We start from the raw sequence: 7,227 nt of genomic DNA, 5'->3' as shown, positions 1-7,227 counted from the left end.
AAAAAGTTTATTTTGATGTTTGTGATCGTTATGTGTGTGATTTGTATCATCCTTCAGGAAGTGCAAGCAGGAGGAGATGAAATACACTGCAAAGCTGCTTCATGGAGTGGGGCAGGATGGAAGGGTTATCTGGCCCCACCTCAGAGCACACAGCACAGGATTGCATCCAGAGGGTTCTGGAATATCTCCAGTGGGAGGGACTCCCCAGTCTCTCTGGCAATCTGTTCCAGTGCTCAGTCACCCTCTCTCCCACATCCCCTGTCAGCTCTGGTGTTTTCTGCTGCACCACATCTGTCTGCCCTGCAGGGACACACAGCAGGGGGAACTCATCCTCCTGGGAAGTTCAGTGCCTGTTTCTGGAATAGGAAGCACAGTTGAGGATTCCCAGTGCCTTGACTTGGAACTCCCAGGCGTTGTGATGCGAGTGGGAGCGTGCACATCCAACTTCAGCAAGTCCTTGTGGATTAAGGCAAGAAGGGTGGGAGCCTTTGGTCTTTGTGTGGGTATTAAAATGAAATTACACTTACTTAGACTTCTTTGCACAGGACTAATTGCATTCAGGCAGTGCACTTTATTTACCAACATTTGTAGAGGTTTGGTATTTTCTCTTGTAGCCAGGATATAATTAATATTTTGGGATTGTTTGTTGTGTGTGTTTTTTTTTTTTCCCCAGCTTGGTTTTGTCTCACTCTTGCCCATAAGCACTTGGTCAAATTTGGGTGACCAACTTCACAGGAGGTAAGCAGGACTCTGTCATGCCTTTTTTAATGACAATACCAATAAAGTCTCTATAGAGAGCCCTTAACTGCTCCTCTGACCACTGAGAGCCCTTGAGAAGTCTGTGCTGAGCATGTTTTAAAAAAACCTATAAAATGTCAGATCTGTTGCTGTTCATAAATGTTTATTATCAATAGGCAGCTGGAAATGTTACATCTTGAAAAGGTAGAAACACCTTGATTTTCAATAGGCTTACATTTTTGGGAAAAAATTAAATGCCTTTTTTTTTTTTTCCAGTTTACAGTTAAGCTAAAAATACACATAAAATAAATAATTTTATCTATTATGTACATAGTTTCATTTTTTTACAGGTTATACGAGGGTATGACATGGATTCTGCACTACAGATGGGAGAGATGCAAGTAGAAAAGTACATAAAACTAAGCATTTGTTTTTGCTTTTTGCTCTTGCCCTTTTCTCCCCCTTTTTCTCCAGAGGTGGCTGTTACCACTTAACTGGCAAATGCCGAGGTCACCACTCTGTCTTTACACACACAGATTCTTACATCTAATAATAGCTCTTTTGCCTGGAAAAGGCCAGTGAGTTTTTGACCAAAACTTAAAAAACAAGGAGAGGGGGAAAAAAAAAAAAAAAAAAAAAAAAAAAAAAAGCCTCACTTTTTTATCCAATGAAGTAAAATGGCATTTTAAAATATGCTCTGGTGTGAAGCCGTTTCTGTGGTAGCTTTTTGTGAAATGAAGATTTGATATTAAAATTTGATTTCTTAAAAAAACTGTTGTTAGAGTCAGCCCAGTCTCCAGGGCTCACCAGATAGAAAATAGGAGTGCTTAAGCATCTGCTTCTGTCTTTTGCTTCTCAAAGATCCTTAGCCCTCTAGTTCCCAGACCCACCTCATAAACACATTCAGTAGTTTTTTTAAAATAACTATACAGTACCTCAAAAAAATAGCTAGACCAAATAGTGCCCCCCTTGCTGCAAAACGAATATTTATAGTCAAAAGGCATTTCTCTCTGTTGGTTAAAGGTATCACAGTGTTCTGTTAGCTAAAGGCCAGCTCCTTGAGACATCCCATCTTCAGTCCTAAGCACAGCACTTCTTCTGGCTTGGGAGTCACTGCTGATGTGGAAATGCTTTCAATGGGAGAGGAAAATTGAAAAAAAATCCCCCAAAATAAGTAAAACAAGCCATGCTGGCAGAGGATTGGGTAGCCTGGGGGAAGGGGCTGCACTGGTGTCTGTAGTTGGTGTTGATTGAGAAGGGTCTGTCAGATGGCCCTGCCTGGGCAGGATGGTTGGACTGGGGGATCTCCAGAGGACCCTTCCAACCCAAACCGCTCTGTGACCCTGCAGGATCAGTCTGGCTGTTAAAATTGCCGGCGGTGTGAGCTCTGGTAGGAGGTTCTATTGCTGTTCCTGCTGGGGGTTTGCTTTGCTTTGCTCACCTTAAAAAAACAGAGCAGGGAATAAGTGTTTCCATCAAGCACAGAATGCGACCAAAACATCTGGAAGGTCAGGATCAAACAAAAAGCAGTTGGTCTGGATGGGGGCAGTTATGTGAATAAAATAGAAATTACTTGTTTGTTAAAATGGCCTGAAACGGGGAAAGAAGTGTGAAAAATGAAATTTCATCAAATGACAGATATTTAGGGAATATGCTGATGTGGCTAGCCCAGAGTGGTCCCCACCTCCTCCAGAAAAATCCAGTAAGGGAGGGACTTTACAGCTGTTTCACACTCACTGCAAACTGGGAACAGTTTACTTTAGATGCTTCTCCAGTGAATGGATTTATTGTCCACTGTAGTCTCACTGATTCCAATTAATTTTACCATTCCATGAATTAGTGTCTGATGCTTGCAGCCATCTCACCTGCCTCAGCTGGGGGTACAGTGCTGGGGGGCCTGCAGAGTCCCTCTAGGGAAGAAGAGATCCTTGTAGTCCATCCCCCCCCAAAAAACAACTCCAGGGAGTTCTTAGTTAAGTAACAACTGTCATTAATTCTTGGCATCCCTGGTGGTTCAGGTGGTTTTGCTTGTTTTTAGCCGTTCTGGGTGTGGAACTGCAGCAGAGGTGGGAGGGGGTTCCTTTTTCTTTGGGAATCAGCCTTTGAGCCTGCACAAAGATTTCTCACAGACCTGTCTGAGGGACAGCACGAGTTACCTTGGTGAAGGAGAACTCAACCAGGAATTCAACCAAAACTGAACCTCTTCCTGGTTAAGTGAAATGTGCTATTCTTGGGGATTTTGGCCTCTTGAAAAGTAGCAATACCAAAGCGAAGCTGACAAGTCCCCAGGGAAGCAGAACATCGAGTGCACTCGGTGGTGTAAGAGCAGCAGGTGCCAGAAAACCCAGCAAGGCAGATCCTTGCTTACACCATTAGCAACTGTGCAGATATCTTTGAATTGTAAGCTGTCTGACACCATTAGTAATGTCCAGATAGCCAGTGCACATCCCTGCAACTCCTCACATTCCTGGAATGGAGCTCAGAATGCTCACAGCGCCCTTACCCTGCCAGTCAAATCTCAGAGCTCCTGCTGCTCAAACCTCAAACCTCAGAGTAAGCCCTAAAGACAATAAATTGTACAGGCAAATCCTGGGGAAAAGCTCCTTTGTAGAGATGCAGGAGACAAGTCTCCTGCTGCCCAGGACGGTTTTTGTGTTGGCCACACTCTGCTAACCCGAGGTTGGCATCCAGGAGCTGCCCCTACCCTCTCCTGGGGCAGGAACATGCAGCAGAGCCATCCTGCTCCACTGACAGCCTCCCTTTGCCCTCCTCTAACACCTGTGTGATTTGCTGCCCTTGCCAGTGACAGGTTGATGGTGATGTGGTGACATTTCCCCACAGCCCTGCTCCAGTGTCCTGGTGTGCATGTGTGTCAGTGCTGGGCCTGTGGAACCTCCCCGTGCTTAGAATTCTGTTGCACCAACCAATCTGAACCTCCTTGAAAGGTAAGGGTTTATATTTGTACATTAATATATTTATTTAAATCTTTTTAATATTTACAGTGGCTGTTTCTACTAAAAATCATGTTACATGGACTGTCAGCAAGAGGGTGAAACACAAAGGAAGGTGACATGAAGGGTGAGACATAAATAACAAAAGCAAAGGTGTCAGAATTTAGGCTTCCAGGGTGTGCTGCTCCTGCTGTCCTACTGCAGAAGCCCCCTAAATTCCCTTCATGGGAAACCATGCTAGTTCCCTACATGGAAAACTACCCTAACAGACACACAGTTAAATCCTAGCCTGAATCAGTTGTAAGAAAATAAAAGTACAGACTACCACTACGAGTGTTAACTACTTACTGTATATAGCGCCTTTAATCTGAAGATCTGAAAGTGCTTATCAATAATGAACTAAACCCCCCCTGCGAGGTAGGTAAGTATTATTATCCCTATTTTACAGCTGGGGAAACTGAGGCATTTGAGAGGCCGAGTGACTTGCCCAAGGTCACAGGTGGGAGGCAGGGGCAGAGCGGGGAGTAAGAGCTCAGCTAACCCTGCTCCTTCCTGGCTCTGCCCACTGCACATGTGGGGACACAGAAACACAAGTATTTACATATCTACCACGGAGTGAGTGATGCACAAGTGCAGTTATCCAAACAATCTGCAGAGATCCGCCAGTTATGTCTTGTTTCCGAAGCAGTTTATGTGATTTCTCACCTGAGTGCAAACATCTCGCAGCTCTGCTTGGGATTCTCAACCCTGGGTGGTATTTGTTGACTTTTTAATTGGTGATGATCCCCATCCCTGGGGGAATGTTCAAGGCCAGGTTGGACAGGGCTCAGAGCAGCCTGGCCTAGTGAAAGGTGTCCGTGCCCATGGCAGGGCAGTTGGAACAAGAACATCATCAAGGTCCCTTCCAACCCAAACCACTCCAGGATTCCACCACCATTTGCAGGTGTGCTGCTTTAAAAAGCCAATCAATGAAAATGAAATCAGGCTGGGAGGTGAGAAAAAATGCAACTTCAAGAGCAAGAAACCTAAAGAAGGGCAAGTGGTTGAGATCTCCATTATTCCTAATTCCAAATTCTTTGCATGTGTTTATGGATTAGTCTTGAAGCCCAGAGAGTAAAGGCCAAGTGGGTACCAGCTGGAGCTCAGCTGTGCATCCTGAACCAAAGCCAAGGAAAAGTTGAACTCCTCACAGGAGAAACTCAATGTCCCTTTGGCTCCTGCCCTGCCCCTTGCAGGGACGGCACAGTGGCCGTTCACTGATTTCTCTGAGGGAAAGAATAACTTTCACTAAATCATCTTTTCTTTTTGAGCAATCGAAAATGGAATAACGCTGGTGAAATCCCAAATACTGCAAACTGCAAGGGAATTAACCGAAACCTGGGTTGTTTTTTTTTTTTTTAAATCAAATGTGTTTTGCAGAAGACACCTCAATTTCCCTCCCCTGAAGCTCCTGTTTTAGCAAAACAATAATTCACCAGCTGCTATAAAGTCTATTGCTACCAGTGGGGATGCATAGATGCAATCACAGAGAATTTTGCCTTTTGGGGGACCAGTCTGACAGTTTTGGCAAACTCCTGGACACATGCATTAATCACAGCCAAATCAAATTATTTGTGTTAAATTAAAACCAGCTCAGACTCGCTCACAGCTGGGAGCAAGGAAGGATCTTCCCCCCTCAGCACAGCATCACAAGGGGTTTTGCAGACAGTTTTATCCCTGGTGGCACCTGCCCTTTCAGGACACAGCAGGGGAGGACGTGGCTCACACAGTTTGCATGGAATGGAAGGGATTTTTACATTTTCGGGGGCAGCGCTGCAGAGCTGATCACGTTTCATTTTATCATCTGGACCAGTTAATGCAGGGCTGCATTTAAACTGCACAATATCATCATCACCAGTAGCAGTGGGCTTGTTCTTAAGGCTTTCCACTGTCCAGGGAGACAAACTCTGTTTCCGGCCCAGCCTCAAGCCCTGTTGATGTAATCTGCGTAACTGTACTTGAATTGTTCTCTTTCTTACTCCTTACACAGGACATACCAAAAATATTTGCTGCCCCCACGTCAAGGAGACTTCATAAACCTGCAGGGCGGTTAGGTGAGGCATCAAAGGACTCAAACCCTTTCCTTCAAGCCCCTGCAGCAGCTCCTGCTACTGTTCATCTTCACAGAACTGTGCTCGGTTTGGCTTATTGAACGGTGGGGGCTTTAATTGTGAGCTGCTGCATTACTTGTGGTGGGCTCCTCACTGCAGCTCCCCTGCACTGATGGATTTGCTCCTAAGACAGGGGTGCTGGATTTCCTCACAAGGATGATCAGCGAGCTGTTCCCGACCCTTGGGTTTTGCAAGTCTCCTTGTGTAGCACCAGCGTCGCTTTGCTCAGCCTTCCATGAAGGAAGGGGAGATGCAGTTTCCAAAGACAACTCTAACCCTGCAATTAGCGAGAAAGCCTGAAATGTGTTGATACAAAATGCCTTTCACTCTGCCTTCAGTAGAGACTTAAATATTTGGGGTTTTCCACTGCCTGCTGTTAACACGACTGGTGTCATTTTACTCCAGGAATACAGAAACGTTTTTGAGTCTCTGCTCCTAGCTGCTGATTTTTTTTGACACCAGGGCTGCATTGTGAGGTCTGTATTTAAAGCCTCCACGAGTCCAGTGTGTTGGCACCTGCAGCTCTGCTTCAGGAACTGGCTGCATCATTCACATTTCTGCCTGATTTCTGTGCTCTACTGGGCCTGTCATCTGAAGCTGCAACAGGTGCCCCAAAGGAAAAACCCAGCAAGATGGTTTTCCTTCACAAAAGGAAGGCAGCAGGGTTTAAAAGCAAGGCAGAGTATCCAGCTGCAGGTGTCCCAGCATCCCTTATCCCTCTCCTCCCGACCCTCCCTGCTGCCACAAGAGCTGCTGGTGCCCCTTGCTGATAAAATCTGCCCCCCTGCAGCGGCAGGTGTAGATTTTCCAGCGTTACTCTTTTCCAAAGGCAATTCCCAACTCAGCTCACAGATGAGGTGATTTTTTGGCAGGCACCCTTGGGAAATGCTGCAGCTCACACAACCTCTCCTGGGAACACAGACTTGCAGGAGGGCAGGCACAAAGCCATTCCTGAGCTCCTTGTCAGGACTCAGTTCCTCCAAGAAAGCAGCTGATTAATAACAGCTCTCAAGTGGTGGTGTTTCTTAGCAACACTGCAGAAGAAAGTTCAAGTATCACATTGTTAAAAATAAAATAAAAATAATAATAATAAAAAAAAACACCCACCAAAAATCACTGTTAACAATTCAACCATTCTGCCCCTGATGAGGTTGTCTCCTCCCTGCTCTGATGCTCCTTCCAACTAAAGCAGTGACAGTGGTAAGCCCTGTCCAGCCACTACCACAACTGGGGGAATACAAGATACTACCTCCTGCCACTCTCCTTTCTGGGGCACCTTAGAAGAGGAGCTGCAGAGCCATTCCATGCTGCTGATGCAGTTTGAGCCACTACTGCTCAGGCTGCTTTTCAGCAAGGCAGCTCCCAGGCCCAGGGAAGATGATCTCACT

At 45.7% G+C, this 7,227-nt stretch overlaps 1 protein-coding gene across 1 annotated transcript in view; it reads right to left on the bottom strand.

Moving 5' to 3' along the window:
• Positions 1 to 2,087: 2,087 nt before the first annotated feature.
• TRPC5 (transient receptor potential cation channel subfamily C member 5) overlaps positions 2,088 to 7,227 on the bottom strand; it is a 92,799-nt gene continuing 87,659 nt past the window's right edge. The window contains exon 12 of the mRNA XM_027893142.1: positions 2,088 to 2,179. The gene's annotated coding sequence lies outside the window, so the exon portion shown is untranslated. The remainder of the gene's footprint in view (positions 2,180 to 7,227) is intronic.

This window comes from Empidonax traillii, unplaced genomic scaffold, assembly GCF_003031625.1.
Source record: "Empidonax traillii isolate 1590-97213 ecotype Southwest subspecies unplaced genomic scaffold, ASM303162v1 scaffold383:size710549, whole genome shotgun sequence".
Taxonomy (NCBI): domain Eukaryota; kingdom Metazoa; phylum Chordata; class Aves; order Passeriformes; family Tyrannidae; genus Empidonax; species Empidonax traillii.
Note: the sequence above shows the minus strand (reverse complement) of the source record. Positions and strands in the feature narration are given on the sequence as shown.